This window comes from Anastrepha ludens, chromosome 6 (genome assembly GCF_028408465.1).
Source record: "Anastrepha ludens isolate Willacy chromosome 6, idAnaLude1.1, whole genome shotgun sequence".
In the NCBI taxonomy this organism is placed as follows: domain Eukaryota; kingdom Metazoa; phylum Arthropoda; class Insecta; order Diptera; family Tephritidae; genus Anastrepha; species Anastrepha ludens.
The window spans coordinates 37,614,133-37,631,963 of record NC_071502.1 but is presented as its reverse complement, the minus strand read 5'-3'; positions in this window follow the sequence as shown (position 1 = coordinate 37,631,963).

Genomic DNA, 17,831 nt, shown 5'->3' with positions numbered 1-17,831 from the left:
CGATTCGAATCGAACTATAAAAATATCTGCCATTGTCAAAAATAAATCGTTTAATAAGATTTTATTGTTTTTCTAGTTGAGAGCTGTTCTCAGGATGTCATTGCTATATAGACTGGAGGCGCCTCTAAATTGTTGAAAATATCAGGTCATTGGTCGATTTTATTGAAACTTCGCTGATTAAGAATCTTCCAATTCTGAAGACAATTCAGGAAATGAATTAAATAATTTTGTGCTTACCGGCATAAAGAACGAAATATAAAAAACTTGTATTCAGAACTTGATTTCGGTAAATTTTGGGAGGGCTGCTGGTCTAAAGGGCATCGACCACATGAGCATTTCCGCGAATTGAAGTAGCAAATATGTTTTAGAAAAAAGAGAAAGTATGAGTGAAAAATATTCTGGTATATTTAATATTTAGAATAGAGCCGATATTTTTTCAAGAACTTTGGTAACAGCGGATCTTCCTTTCTCAGCAATCGTTATACATTTATATACTATATTCCTCTTCATATACATATAGACGCTTTTCGATCAACCTTTCTTCTAATAAATAAAATAAAGTGATATTTTCAATAAAATATTTTTCGTCTTTGTCGCCGTCTTCACCTACCGATTTGCCTTTTTGGTTTCTTTGTTTCTGCATACAGGTCGACACAGCGAGTGTTACCATACCTGCATCTTTGCTCATTAACAATCAACTCACGTACCACTGAGCCACTCGCCTCGCTGGAAATGTTGTCGGGTATACGGTATGATCGTTAACAAGTGGCAACAATGGTATTCACCATCCCAATGAGCTGCTTAATCGCGACTTGACAGAACAGCCAATAGCTATGTACATACATACGTGCATAGCTGGTTTGTCTGCACGAGCCCTGTATCGGTACCGTTTCAGCATTGTCATTTGCCTAACAGTCAATGGCGGCCTGATTGGCTTTTTCGTCTGACCAGTATTAGTCTGGTTTGGTCCGAAACATGGCACTGGCTATCCGCGTCTGTTGGGCGCAGACTTTTGTGGATGGCCGCTTCATTTCCAAGACTATGCCGACACACGTCTACAGCACACACACAAACACAAGGAAATACTGAAGTAGGTACATTCACAATAGTCGCAATGGTAAGCATTAAATTCGCTGCCAGGCACAACAAGTCGACAAATTACATGAAATGTAAAACTGAAATTTGAATTTAGTTATTTACTAATACATAACTTGTACACTTGCATACATACATGAATCTTCGAGGTACACATATTATGTTTTTTAATATTCTTATTATAGCTGTAGGGGGGTCAGCCAGCCAATTTTCGTTGCTAAATTTTCTTTTTTTCACACAGGCACGCAGGCATTGCTTTTGTAACTCGTTTGAACGAAATTCAAATAACCAAAATTTGCTTTTTTCTATTTTCCATTTACTTTTATTTCCGTTTGAGTACGCTTATTTAATTTCGATATTAATATGCTATGTATCCATTGCCACATTTAGATACCATTGTCGTGATGGAATTGTATGCCAGCACCAATAACCAATAACCAGCAGATAGAAAAAAACTGAAAACAGAAAAAAGAACCATAACAATAGCAATAAACAATAAAGGAAAAGCAAAATGTTTTATTCTTTTTTTTCTGTTTTAATTATATGACCAAAAATATTAAACTGTTTGGATCGGGCAGCGATCGGGCACAAGCCTATTGAGACAAGTACGAGTATATGGATTTGCCGTCGTCCCAACCGCCAACAAACGCATACAGCTGATGGCGAAGAGTCGCGGAGAAACATTTGGTTAACGCATTCCCAAAGCACTGGCGTAATAATACATGCAGTATGGGCACATATTATTTTATTAATTAAATATTTTGTATGACGATCACATTCCGGCGACTTGCGGGAAATGTGTTTTAGCGGTTTTATTGAAATTTTACCTCAAAGGGAATTTGTCATTTTGTTTGTTAGCTGTAAGAATTCTTCGAAACGACTGCCTTTTGTATCTACACACATACATAGTGCTCGTATGTGTATGTGTGTTTATTATAATGACAGAGGAAGTAGTCACATTTTTTATTAAAGCTATAAAATAGATAAAATCTACAAAAATATAATCGGAACATAAATATTCATACTACGAGTAGTAATAGAAATAATGGCTGTTGAACCGCTATTCGTGCCGGAAGGAGCGAACAAACCGTTGTTGCTACTAATGTGGAGAGTCAAAAAGAATGTGTGTATTAATTTAAAAAACGGATAGTTTTCTTCTAATTACGAAACAACATCGAAGATGTCAAGAATTATGAGAGGTAGAGTAAAATCAAAATAGTCAAGTTTCTTCTTAAATTTTAAATATTATGGTACGGAACACAGATTAAAAAAAAAAAATGAATAATTCGGGCGTACACCTCTGTTGGGAGTTTGGCCAAGTTCCTCCTCCAATTTGTGGTGTGCGCCTTGATATTGTTTCACAAATGGAGAGATCTACGAATCCCAATGGGAAATAGGTTTTTATGAGGAGCTATTTCATGGCAGAATGCACTCGGAGGTTTGCCATTCCTGCCGAGGCTGTTTTATGCATGGAGATTCGAATCTATGCACTCCCGAATGGTGGTCGCGCACCAACCCATTCGGCTACGGCGACGGAATACTGATTAGTGAAATGCTTATTGAATCAGCCGTTGAATTCAATGAAATCTCTAATCGTTATCGAATTTATTACGCGTGATTCCAATGAGATTATTACTGTTATGCTATCTGATAGTCGTTAATAGCTGTTTGCAAAGCCTAATCCCAGTTCGGTGAAATTGATTTGGTGTGAGCATACATACCTGGGAAGGCTTTAGAGTGACAGTGGAACCTCTCAGTCACAGTCAGCAAACTTTTGTCCGCCCAAAAGAGGTGCCCGCTCAAGGGGAGGATAGGTTATTTTAGATCTTTTTAATTTTTTAACTAACTGAATATTATTTCTTATTTGAATAAGACAAAGTAATAACAAAAATAACGAAATTTTTCAAAATAATAACGAAAATAAAAATAAGTATGTATTACATTTCAGTCAATAAACAATAAAACGAGATAAATTCGATTGGCTTTGGCTTTCCATCTTTTTTAACAACTCGAAAGCAGTAAAGTCAACGCGCAAAATCGCTTTAAGTTTAAAACTGCGTACAAAACCGTTTCGTTTGAGTAAATTTTAACAGATTCTTCGGTATCTCTCCGAAATTGACCTTTTGCTTTAGAAATCAAGTCTGAGCTAATGCTTACTTTTCATGAGACAAAAATGTGTTTTGAAAAAGTCTCGAGAGGAATCTCGACCAGTCTCGAGATCCAGGCGAATAAAATTATGGCCACTTGACCTCAAATTAAGTGCACCAATAACACCTTTGTATGTATTTATGGCTTGGGCATATTTTTTATTTCAGTATTATTATTAAGAATGTGTCCTGTGGAACCCATGACAAAGAATTATTGATTTAAAGGGGATTAATATCATGATTTGAACGGAGTTCTGTCTTCAATATCGGCTAGTGTCATGCTATGTCCATGTATGATATGGAAAGTGGTCGACGATCTCGCATTGCTCCTCTGGATTTACGCTTTTTTCATGATTCTACCCAATAATTACGTCAACTTACTGTTTCCCTGTACCTGCGGTAGTGATTGGGTGTGCCGAGCTGCAATAATGGCGGTAGTGTTACTTTTTAGGAGATATCCACACAATCTCTGCAAAAATGCCAACGTCATGCGTTCTGTCAGTAAAATCTCATCACTAACTGATCAGGCCCAGTATCAAATTTACCACGGCGGAGGGGAAATGCAAGAGGGAAGAAGAAGCCTTGGTTTAATAAATAGTAATTTGAAGTTAGGTATAGTTTATTTATTGGGGTATAGTTTATTTATTGTTTTAAGCGAATAAGTCAGTTCAAATTAATCAAGGTTATTACCCCATAATTCCATATTTTAAAACAACACCCTCGACGCGAAATACGTTTTGCAGTATTGCGGCAGCTAAATCTCAGAGTATCAGCAGCAGGCCATCAAACAAGTGACAGGATCGCAAAAATGCTTTAATTATGGAGTGCAGCGAACACACCGATTGCCCTTTCATAAATAGAATTAAGCACGTGCGGGGTTAATCGACTCCACAGCACTACTTACGAGAACAAATTCGCAGAAAAAAGTTCCATTATTTTTGCTTTTGTTCGTTTGCATTGTCTACTCATACTCGTAAATTATACTTATGTTCGTGGCACAGTTCGCTTGTTAACAATAGAGTGGGGAGTTCAGGAAAATTGCATTGCCCGGATTGCATTACATAAAAGCGGCAAAAGTGTAAGAGAGATTTACGAATCGCTGAAAAAACTCAGTATTTTGAGATCACGTTTTTCCCAAACGTCTGAAGTGATAGACAGAAAAGGAAGTGGTAGTCCTCGTGCAGTTCGAAAAAATCCCCTTAGAAAGCAGAAAATAATATGAATGCATCGACCAGATTCATGTCGAAACTACAATAATTAATGATAATCTCCACATGAAAGCATTCCATCATCATCTTTTGACAAGGCGTCTTTGAAGAAAATTAAACTCGACAGATGCAAGCAGCTTCTTAGGTGGCATGCTGTCAACGGCCATGAAAATATTCTTTTCACAGATATGAAAAATCTCTAATAAACTTCAAAACTTCAAAAACTTTTTAATAAACTTCAAAAGGCGGAAAAAGTGTTGTTCCGAGGGTTCAGCCTCCGTAATGGTTTGGTGACGAGTGTCTTGTAAAGGCGTTAAATCTCTTAATTTCTGCGAAAAAGGGGTTAGAACTAGGGCAAAAGTGTACCAGGAGCATGTCTTAGAAGGCGTGGAGAAGCAGTTGAGCAGTACTCTCTTTAATGGAGAGCGTTGGATCTTCCAGCAAGATTCCACTCCAGCCCATAAGGCAAAAACCACCCATCAGTGGCTAAAATTCAATATTCCTGGGTTCATAGCCGCAGAAGATTGGCTGTCTGGAAGTCCAGATCTGAATCCATTGGACTACAGTTTGTGGTCAGAATTAGGGAACATGGAACGTCGAAGATCTAACAGAAATCCGAAGAGTCGTCTCTTTGGTTCGAGCAACGATGTCAATATCCATGAAAACCGTGCGTGCTGCAATAGCTATTCAGCCATTCGACCTAGTCGTTTGAAGGATTGTGTAAAAGCAAATGGTGACCATTTCGAATGAAAACTAATTTTTTTTACATCTACATGATTATTAAATAAAACTAACTTCATTAAAAAGTATTATAATTTCATATCTATAACGGACTTAACTTGTAACAGAACTTATGGCAGGACTAAGTATATGTGGTTGGAAACATATTTTATAGGGGTCTATCGCCCTCTCCGTATTACATTTTGTCTTTGCTTGACCTATGTCAGTCCATAGGTTATTCCTTTCCGCATGAAGACAGAAAACAAATGGAAGGCAAATAAAATAAACTTCACAAAGAGTGCGACTTGATTGTGCTTGCAGGCACATTGTATTTTAAAATTTATGTTTACTGTATTTAAAGTGGTTGAAGTTGCAAGCGAAGAAGAACTCCAAAAAAAAAACTATACCGTTTGTTTTACTGTCGTTTGTTGTTCTTTGCACATTTTTCAGTTCTTTCTGTCACCAGTGAAGCAATAACTTTATAATTTTATGGAGGATGTCGTTTAAGTGTAAGTGTTGTTGTTTTTTAATCTCATACATTTTTATTAAAATCCCAATCATTATTTCACAGCTCTCTTTTCAGAAACATTCTAGGAAGAAAATTCTACAAATCTATAAAAACAAATAGTCAACTATGATGTAGAAAAATAAATGAAATGTAAATTAATTTAATTTAAGCACTTTTATTTTGCATACTTAATTGTCAGAAATTGTGACAATAACCTTTGTCCTCTTGCATGTATTAAACTATTTCTGAAGAGACTGGCGAAGTGTAATGCAGAGGTAGCGATAGCCCCCCTACATGTATTCTGCTATTTACTGGTAATTCTGCGGTGGCGTTGGCTTACTGCACATACAATGTTTAATTTCTGTATGCTGTCATATGCCAAGTGTTTGACGATTCATCAGTCCGATCCAAAAAACTATCAAGTACCTCTTGAACCAAAAAAGTATTAAGATCCTTGAACACATTCAACGAAACAAAATATACTTCAATTTTGTAAACAATTTGAGTTCAATATGTTTAAAATGTTTATAATATACATATGTAGTAAATAATAAATTCATAACTTTTTCAGATAAAATATATGAAGTTATAAAAAAAACATGGCATGTACACTTCCGTTATTTGTTTGGCCGAGCTCCTCCTCCCATTTGTGGTATGCCTTTTGATGATGTTCAACAAATGGAGGCAGCTGCAGTTTTAAGCCGACTCCGAATGGCAAAGGGTTTTTTATGAGGAGCTTTTTCATGGCGGAAATACCTACACTTGGAGATTTGCCATTTCCTGCCGAAGGGCGACTGCTATTAGAAACAACTTTTTCTATTTTATTTAATGGAGAAACTCTCTTGCCAACAAGTAGACAATTGAGTAGTTAAGTCCCTTCTCGACAAACAAAACTATCACTCTACAAGGCTCGCATCATGCCCGTCCTAAGGTATGACGCAAAAGCTTGGACGAGGACAACATCCGATGAAGCGAGAGAAATATTCTGCGTAAGATTTTTAAACCTTTACACGTTGATGACGGCGAGTATCGTAGGCGTTGGAACAATGAGCTGTATAAGCTTTCTGACGACATAGACATAGTAAATCGATTAAAGAACCAGCGGCTTCGTTGAGTGGGTCATGTCATCTGAATGGATACAAACGCTTCGGCTCTGAAAGTATCCGATGCGGTACCAGCTGGTAGTAGCAGAGGAAGAGGAAGGCCTCCTCTGCGTTGGAAAGATAAGGTGAGAAAGGACTTGGCTTCACTTGTTGTGTCCAACTGGCACCGGTTAGGACGAGAAAGAAACTCGACCAAAACTGCTTATGCGGTTATCGCGTCAATCCAGAAGATGGAGAATTATAAATAAAATAAAAAATAATATAAATAAAATGTTAAGAAGGTCTCAGGTTGTAGAAAGAGCAGAAGAATAATTAGTCCTAGTCAATATACTTTCACCTATTGCGAGCTTTTTTCATGCAGGTACTCCAAAAGTTATTTCTACTTCTACTTCTACTACCGCTTGAATTCGAGATAAAAACACTGGAGCATACACGAATATATGTTTTTGTGCCATCAATACTACTCGCTGTTTATGCTTTCATTCTTACACATACATATTGTAAATGTAGTATATACCTTAAGCTGAATATTTGTACGTACATTTAGTAAACATTTCAACCACCGAACAAAAGTTCCATGCCAACATCCAAAAAGCTGCATGCTTTCCGCAAACATTGTGGCCCATTGATGTAATCCTTCATACAACGAGCAATTGTTGCCTCAGTACATTGCCAGGGAGCGCACACAAAAGTTCTACACAGCTTAACAACATAGTTGCTTTGTTGCTGGATGTTGCTTGTATGCAGATGAGTAAGCGCGCAAATTTGTTGAAAAATTGCTATGCAAATGCTATGCAACACCTCATGACTTATACTCGTAACGCTCTCTGTCTGCTGCTAAGGTTGCATGGAAGCTGAATATTTGTACTTTTTACTTATCCCACGCAATGTGAGGAAGTCAATGTGCAAGCATTGGAGGTGTGACTGCTGCCCATACCGATGCTCAAAATACCTAAGCAGAGTTAAGACTGTTGGCTTTGGCAAAATGTGTTTTTTGTCAACGTTTCCGGTCACGGAGCACTTTAAATTAAATTTTCCTGCATGCATGCCCATTTCTAAAACGTCTAGTTTTTCTTCAAGGTATTGTTTTCAGGATATAGCGCAACATACGAGCATATACCAGCAACCTGTATTCCACCTGCCCCCGACATAACCAAATTATCAGGTGCGGTCATTCTATAACTACCACACTTTTGTTAGCTTTTGCATACCTTGCAATTGCAATTACGTCCGCTTAGGACCACACAGCGAGCAGTATTGCATAGCTGTTTTGGAATCAAATTGAAATTATTGTTTGGTGTAAAGTTGTTTGAAATTTAGTTTCCCAAGTGTTGGTTGGCACAACAGTTCTCAGCTTGCATAATGCCCATCGTTGGAATAATTAATTTGAACGTGGCGATGCGGTTGATGCACAGCAGGACAACTAAAATGCTTTGAATGGCCTGCATGGCATTGACATAAACATTATCGTATGCAAGTATACAGTATGTTGAAAAGGGATATGAAATATTTAAGGATATATGGAATGCATGAGAGGTTATTTTGTGAACGAAAACTTGTCAAATTGTTGAGTTTGAAATTGTGTGTCGGATGATGAATAAAAACTTGAAGAAGGCTGAAAACGTATTTTCCTGTTTCTCTCGATCGTTCGTGAGAATCTCTCAGCACAAAGTTAACAACGGATGATTTTCTCGAATTCAATACAAATGAGTTAGCATTACATAACTACATATGATAGGAATACCCAAGTAACAAAGGAGCTAAAAAAACAATAAGTTGTCATATCTCCAAAAGCGTTGGTTTGCGGACCCATTAACGATTTTTTTACTTCTTTTGCCCTCTTTTAAATATTTGACATTCTGTTTTAATACCCTGTATATGTATATCTGGCGGCCGCCGTAGTCGAATGATTGGTGCGTGACTACTATTTGAAAGACGTAGGATCGAATCTCCGTGAAGCAGCAAAATGAAGAAATTTGCTAATTGCGGTCCCCCCTCGGCAGGCAATGGGAAACCTCCGAGTGTATTTTTGCCATGAAAAAACTCCTCATAAAAAGCCATTTGCTGTTCCCTTAAAACTGTAGGTCCCTCCATTTGTGGAACAAAATCAAGTCGCACGCCACAAACAGGAGGAGGAACTCTGCCAAACACCTAACGGAAGTGTATGCGCTAATTATTTATTTATTTTAAACCGAAATCGTGGCTCATGTTCGGTCGTTGTCTATACATGACGCTTTCTTCCGTATTACCGCAAATGCTCTCCTTACTGGTCACGGTTAAAATGGGCTCTTGTATAGCAGGAAATTTTATTTTATTTATTTATTTTATTTACGCGTGACTGTACGTCACCTGTCATCATGCACATATTTAATTGGCTGGGAAGAAATTGAAAAAAAGCTTGAATCAGAGAAGTATCAGAATCAGAAGCCCTCTTCTAACAATGCCACAAAGTTCAACGCGATTACAAATGGGTGCCCTGGCATTCTTACGCAAAATCGAATGCTCGAACTATACTAACAGCTGTTGAAAAAGTCCTATAATTAAAAATAGATATTTTTTTAATATTATTAAAAAGTAAAATGTTAAATGAGCGGCTTTGCTGCTAACGAAAGGAGGATATGGAACGAAGAAGACTTTTGAGAGAATTTCACGGCTATAACGTTTCCTCTAAGATCTAAAAGTGTCTCTAACGAAACTTTTCGTTTCTCCAAAATGCTTTGCTACGAAATTTTTGAGCAAATGGAAAAGCCCAGAAGTTTTCAATGCTGATGAAATTGAAATTTGAATTTGAAAGGTCGAGCCAAGAAGCACCGAGAGATTTGGTAACTCCTAAGACACTCACGCTAAAAAGACCATTGTATTTAAAGCTCTGGAAAGTGAAAGGGTAGATAGTCAAGGAAGAAAGGAGAGAAGTAACATAAGGAAAAATGTAAGATAGGATAGAGGAATAGAGGTAGGGTCTAGTGAGAATTTTCCAGATTCTTTGATTAATCTGAAAATATCCTCCAGCTTGAGAGAACGAATTTTACTTGTTCTCATGACATCGGAACCCAAAATTCGTAACCTTGCTCTAGCAAATGCGGACACTCACAGGAAAAATGCTCAGTGCAATCCGCCTGCTCTAAGGAAGACAGGCAAATCGGGTCCTCAATGATTCCAATGGTAACCATATGTTCACCCCATGGATTTTGTGTCCTGTAATCAACCGAACCTCGTTTCTTCCAAGTTTTAGATGAACAGTTTTCCGACAGTTGTCGGGTTTGCCACATGCCATACTTTGCAGTCATGCAGCGTTCAAGACCGGACCCTCGCTTTTTATGTAAGTTTCATACATAATCGCTGACCTACTTCTTGATTCCTGCAGAACTTATTCCTGTTATTGGCTGTGGTCCCTTTGGGGGCCAATTCATCGGCAATTTCATTCCCTTGAACCCCGCAGTGTCCTGGAACCCATATAAGTACGAGCTTATTCTGTCTTGCAACAGAATTAAGCTTCTTCTTACATTCTTGAACAAACTTTGAGGTTTGCTTTGCGTTCTCCATTACATTCTGCTACTTTCAGATTGGTAAACATTTCCAATTGAAAAACAGTTGCCATTCCTCCCATAGCGTAATGAAACCTATGAGAACCTATTTCATTCTTCGATCCATCGGTAAAGAAAATATCTATCAAACCTCTTGCAATGCACTCTGGTTTACGCCATTGCTCATGCAATAGATATTTGACATCAAATTTCCTTCCAAATGAAACTTTGGGTATAAGGTCATCTTCAGGTGTCAAAAACAGTAGATACTGTTCAGATAGCATCTTAAAGATTTCTTCGTACCAGAGGTCATATTTATGGAGCCTAAACATTGCTTCATTGCTTCCTGTTGTATCTTAAGATCTAAGGGGAGCAAATCAAGCATAGCATTTAGGGCATCACCGGGGGTTGTACTCATGGCACCCGTAATACATAAACATACACTTCTTTGCACCCTGTATATTTCCCGAAGTGTGGACTTAACCATAGTCTGTCTCCACCAAACCACAGAAGCGTAAGTGATTATTGGTCTGATAAATGGTGTGTATAGCACCACTAGACCACAATAGGTTTCAGACCCCAGGTTATGCCAAAGGCTCTACGGCATTGTTGAAAGATCCTCAATGCGCGATCTACCTTCAACGAAACATGTGTTTCCCAAGAAGATTACTTCAAGGAGATTACTCCTAGATATTTAACTTTCTCAGAGAGACTGACTGTCACACTTTTCAGTGCTGGAAGACTATGGCATCCAGTTTCCGTTTTCTCGTGAACAAGACTAAGATTGTGTTGTACGGATTGACGGAAAGACCTTATCTCGTGCACCAGTCGAGAATTCTCTGCGCTCTCATGCAAAGTCTTCTTAAGGATTTATCCGATGTTAGTGCACAGACATCATCCGCATATGCTTGGACATGAAATCCGACTTCCTGCATCAATGCACCTGACTCTTCATACTTTTATTGTAGTTAAAAAAAATTAAATTTCTGTCAATACCAGGGAATAGTGTAGAAATTTTCAATAACTTGCTTCTGGTTAAAGCTACCTTGAACACCTTTTTTGATTTCGTTGCTTCCAGTTGCTCATCTTCATTCTGCATGCAAAAGAAATGTATTGCTTTATTTGTAATTACTCATTCCCCAATATATTGAATCGTTGATGAGCAATTCAGTAATGACAGAGTCAAATATAAATTTACATAATAAGAAATAAAAAAAATAATATTTTAATTGGGTATGCGAAAAGTGTTAAGTTTTTAAGAATCTTCATAACACTTTGCAGTTACCTTTTTTTAACATTTGTCCGAACTTTACTACAAGCAAGGCATTAACTGGAAGGCTAGTTTTATACAATATAAGTACGTTTCCGAGTGTATTTCTGCCACGATGAAATGAATAAAAATCTGCTGCTGTTTGGAAGGAGCAAGAGATTGAAAGCCCCTACATTTATGCGACTAAATATAAGTATATACATATGCACATTTTGTTTCTTGGCTTTCTAGCTATCCCCAAGTAGCATTCCGAAGCCTGAAAAATCCTGTTCATTGATTGACTGTTAAATCCTCACGAATTATCGTCTGACATTACGCCGTTGTCTTTCTAGAATTTTGAGCTTTTAGAAGCCGCGTCAATTAAGTTTGATGTCCATTCGTCAATACAAATGCTCAAAAATTTACAATTATAAAAATCTACCAGGCCATGCCTTCTCTTTTTAATTTAATAAATTTGAGCGCCACGCAATAACATTTTTCTCCTTTCCCTCATTTTTGCTGCATCTAAACTTTGAATTGCATTTGTTTTTACGTATTGTATATTTCTTGTAAGTTATAATTTTCTGACGTGTTTTCCCCCCTCTATCGCGCAGCTGACTATTTTTTTTTATTCTACTAAATGTCGACAATACATGAAAAAAATTTCAGCCGGTATAAAATGAGTTGTTAAACATTTTTTTTCGACACGTTTCGCAGCATCCCACGCGCGTACCCACCGCCACTAGACCAGGTGACGGTTGGTTTCGTCATCCATTGGATGGCGTCTGCCTTTAGTATTAAATTCAGTCGGAATGAAATGATGAGGTCAAAATGACCCCTGGCTCCCGGACTATCTGCGCATCTATTTTGAAACACAAAGAAAAATGGCCAAAAAATAGTTGGGAAGAATAAATGAAGACTTAAAAGTTTTTTCATAAACTTCCTTCATTTTTCAATATCATGAAATACTTCCTCAACGGCCCACTGTTGCTATTAAGCCACTTCCAATATCTAGCGACGTGAATAAAATCCATAATTTAGGTCTAATAACCACGGGAACGATGGGGAAAAAATTTTCTGGCAGTTGGTTCAGGAGTGGACCGAAAGGGTTAACTTCGGAGGATCACAGACTGCTTGAAGAATGGTGCGATTTCTTGCAAGAATACGAAAATATGACAGGCATAAGTTTTGAGCTGGAACTAAACAGGTATGCAATTATTAGTTATGGTGCTCATCCTGAAATGCTTGAACTGACTTTTCTTGCATTTCAATTTTTAAAGTGGTTCAATTAAGCCAGTACACATGGGAATTTTCCTCTGTTGTTTGGATTACTAAAAATGTGTAATTTAATATGAAAACAAACCGCGCACTGTAACCGAAAGTGCTTGCATGCGGCATATTGGTTACAAGTCGTAGGATGAGCACTCATCTAAGTAGGAATATGTTACAAAACGGTTTATTTTTCTCATTTTTCCTAGTTTCACAATTAATTAAAAATATGCTCATAAAAAACTCATTCCATTCGGAAGCGGCTTAAAAGAGTAATAACCTATATTTGTAGGTTAATTAAAAAAATGTAACGAAAGCCGCACCTAAGCCTGTAATGGTCGTGCGCGCCACGCTCTCACTACTATTGTGAATAAAGTCTGCTGTAACAAATTGTATAACTTGTGCAAGTGCCACTTTTAACCTCGACTTGAACGACACAAAAGAGCTGTCACGCGTTCAACTGCAACATGCGGGACATGCAGACGCAGAGAGGTGTGCAATGCGAGCGGCAAAGGATCGTATGCAAATTACGCTTTCATGTATTTTCGTAAAGTAGGTAAGTGAGTAAAGGGGTTTTTGATAGGGACCTGCAAATTTTGTATTTAAATACAAGTACCGTCTTTCTTGCGGCGTTGCCGTAGCCTAATTGTTTATGCGTGACTATATGGTAGGGTTACGGAGGAAAATCACTGTGGGCATGAAACTCCAAATGATAGAAAACTCAGATAGCGGTCACCCCTCGGTAGCCAATGGCAAAGTACTGAGTGTATTTTCGTTATGAAAAAACAAAATATCTGCTGATTAAAACCATCTGCCTTTTGGAGGCGGCATACACCCGACACAAAACACAAATTGGACAAGTAACTTGGCCAAACACTTAATAAAGGATGTACGAATCATATACCTACAAAATAATCATCCAATTTTTTTTTTGAATAACTTTTTTATTAAATAAAAAAATATTTAGAGTGATGGAAATTTTGACCTTGACCTTTTACGCACTTTATTGCTTGTCTGTTTGTGTACTACAGTTGTATAGTTCACAAGGGTCAAATATGATTGCCGTATGATGTTAGAAACCTTCCGATAGAGTGATTAATTTTGCGCCACCTTGTATATATCAATATCAATATATAAATACGCCACACTAATATATTGGGTATGGGAATAAGTTTCCGCCCTCGTAAAAGAAGGGAAAATGTTTTATTTTGTCTGAAAAAGTTGTAATTTAGTTTGAAAACTATGAGAGGTAGATGTTATTTTATCTTTCCCCTGCAATTGTAATTTCAGTGTTTGCAACTGTTCCGTAACATCAGTCAAAAACATTAAGCCTTGTAACCACTCGCCATCGTCTAATTCTGAATAGGTTATTTTCTTTTCTTTTAGAAATGCAGTTATCGGATCAAGCAGATCCACAAAACGATTTAATACTTTGTAGCTAGAAAACCGTCTAACGATGCAAAAAAAAATTAATGTTACTTGGAAGTTCTTCGTTTTATACAGGGTCCGGCACTCGAAGTGTAGCCAACTTCAGACCGCTCGCGGTCAGTCCAAAGTATTGTTTACAAACGCGCGGAAGCATTTTGCCGAGAGTAAACGCGAAAAAAAAATCAGTTGTGGATTTCAAACGTCATAGATTGTATTATATTACATTTGGCAGGAAAATCACAACCAGCGATTGTTCGTGCGCTCGAGCACTTTAAAGTAAATAAAGTTTTTGTTCATTGCACCATTACTCGTTACGATGAGACTGATAGCGTCGCGAAACGTCTTGGACTTGAACGAAATCCCCGACGAAGTGCTAATCAGATGGCGAAAGAACTGAAAGTACCTGACCGTAGCATCCGCCACATACTGAAAAATAATCTCAAAGTCAAGCCTTACAAGATCCAAAAGGCGCATGATCTCACACCAAAGCAACAACAAATCAGACTTGAGAAAGCGAAGGAGATGCTTCACTTGACTGAAAGCGGTCAATTTCCGAACATTCTGTTTTCTGACAAGAGAATTTTTCAAATTGAGCAATTCGTAAACTCTCAAAACGATAGGATTTATTTGAATTTCCTAACTAAATGGCCTTTTTAATTGGTTACACTTCGAGTGCCGGACCCTGTAATTCATCAAAGAAATTCTTGAATTGTCGATAATTTTTTGCATGGGTGCAATGTGTAACACTGTCTTATATCTTTATCAAGTTGCGTTGTATTTTTACCACTTGTGCAACACCTTTAAGATCGCTTATAATTCCCGACATATTAATTGTCAACAAGAATGCCCCCGTGCCACTAAGTTGGCGCACTAGTCGAAGCATGGTAAACAACGCAAAGTACCTTGATAAATAGCCTTGCAATATCAAACTAACTCATGAAGTTAAGTCGTTTAGGCTCTTCAGAAGATTTAAAAAGGTTCTTAAATTTATGGAGCTATTAACGGCTTAATGATTTTATTAGTAGGAAAAATATGCGTCAATTGATAATAAAAAATCCAAAATCCATGAGACCGTATGGCTTGTAGTTAGCTCGTAAACATCTCATAGTGTAAGACTATTTTTTAACTGGAACTGTACCAGTAATATGTGTTCCTAACAAAATGACGACACAGCTAGTCAAATATTTGGAATTGAAGGGAAAGTTTGGTAATAGTTTAATCTCAAGAAATGTTACGGTCGTGGATTTTTTTTATTCAGATCTGTTAGTCTTCTTTTTAATATCGACAAGCCGAAAATGTCAGATAACTTTAACTTTCCCCTTTAACTGAATTTTAAATTCTACCTGGAGTAAATTTCAGCCGGGTTTCTCATTTTTTCTGTGTTTTATTTAAATATAAAATTATTAAGTCCCTATTGTAAGCCCCTCTACAAAGCATGGTATGCTTGTATGAATAAATATACATAACCGTGTATGTAAAGAGGCAGGCTGCAGCTGGGACATTGCACAGCCCTATCCATATACAATGTGTTGTTGTACCATTGTTATTGCCACCAATATGAACATTTTACTTATATATATGGCTTATGCATTTATACTTATACACAGGCACTTAAATTTTGCCCGCACAGGCGAGCTTATTGCATGTTAATCACTGCAACCGTTACCTTTAAACATTTCTGCGGTACCATAGAACGCTTGTCGCTGTGGTTGGGAAAAATGTTGTATTTTAAATTATACATTTTTTAATTTTGATTAAATAAACTGCCGCCATTGCTCTTAATACAATTGCCATACTTTTTTTTGCCTGCCACTCACACCTGTCGCTCTTGTATGTTTGATTTTTTTTGCTCAATTGAGACCAGACGACTTACCTACATACATATATTTGCCCTGCTTGTACAAATTTTTCACATACATAGGCAAGTCTGGTGGGATTTAGGTTACTTGGCCATATAAAAAATTTTAAAAATTATAAAATCTTTATTACACATTTTTGCGTCTGTGTATGTGGAGAAACATGGAGAAACGTATATATTTCGTAAGCACTGTGATTTCTATACACAGAAAGGCATATTTATATCCACCCATGGCACGAGTGCGTTAGTGTGTAAAATCGGTGAACTGTGGGGAATAAAATACTATACATATTGCTGGTTACCAGTGCTTGTGGTTACTGTTGCTAACGTTGCGCTTTTAAAATAAAATATTTATTTAATTTGAGCGCAAACATGATGTATATATATACATCCATATATATGTATGTTAATTTCGTATTACATGCATGTGTTTGTGGTAAATGGCAAACAGCTAACTGACTCAATTAAAATATATTTATTACTGTAAAATAAATCGTTGAAGCATGCTTGTGGGTAACTAACATAAATGACTATCTAATATCGATATCGTTGTATACTTCTAGGCGAAATCAAATTTTTTCCCATTCTCTGTGCTGTAGGCAATACAAATTTTTACTCATTAATTTTACCTTTACTTGGGGTTAGTTTCAATTTCATGTATCTCATACTATGTACGTACATACGTGGTTTTAAGCGTTATTTTTAATTTCTATTGATAACGTTAAATAATACCAACGTTTATTTTAAAGAAAATATATGTACATATTTATGCGTACTAAGAATTTATGTGTATGCATCATAAATACCCCTTTATTTACGCTCTGGCCCTATGTTTCAACCAGAGTTAAAGAAATAAAAAAAATTACTCTCACTGAGTACGAAATACTGTTGGTTCCTCTATCGGTAAAGTGAATGTTTTAAATAAAACTACGAGTATATTGCGTTTCTCTGTGAATAAACTGCTTTCCATTATAAAGGTTGTATTATATAATAATTTAAAATGTCAACGATTTTACGATGGTTTCGGTAGCGCAAACAATATTGTGACACATTTCAGCGTCTTTCGAGAGAGCTCTTCTTCATTCACTACCTCAAAACTACAACAAACAGTCGTATATTGTGGGTGAATTGTTTGCTTCATGATTCGGCGTGAGGTTTCCGGCCCAAAATACGGTAACATATAAAGGTCAAAACTATAAATGTGTTTTTCTCAAAACTATGTTTTTGTAAACAATAAATTATCGGTTTTTTTTTCAAAAATCTGAAAAATACTTCCTGAGGCCGCCATATTGTTAATTTTGAAAAAAAGCTTCGCTCAGGCACAAGATTATCTATATATGAATAAAATTATATTAATTTCTCTTGTCCGATTGATTTTAGATGAATCTCCCAGGAGTTGTGATGATCACCGCAAGACACAGCGATAACTTGTACAATTATTAATTTGTCTTTTTTTTAATTTTGCTTAAGTCAAGTCGAAACATGATGTATTAATGCTAAGTTTTTATTTTTGTCAAATAAAGGAATTGACTAGCAAAAATAAAAGAAATATTGAAAATTATCATTTTTTCGGGACCCTGACTACCCCTAATCCCTTAATATGTCTGTATTATAGAAATATATGGGAACCAAAGATCTGTGAAGAGGATTATGACACGCATTTTACAGGAAACAAAGCAAAAAACACCCCAAAACCATAAGCGAAGAAGTGAGCTTTTCTTT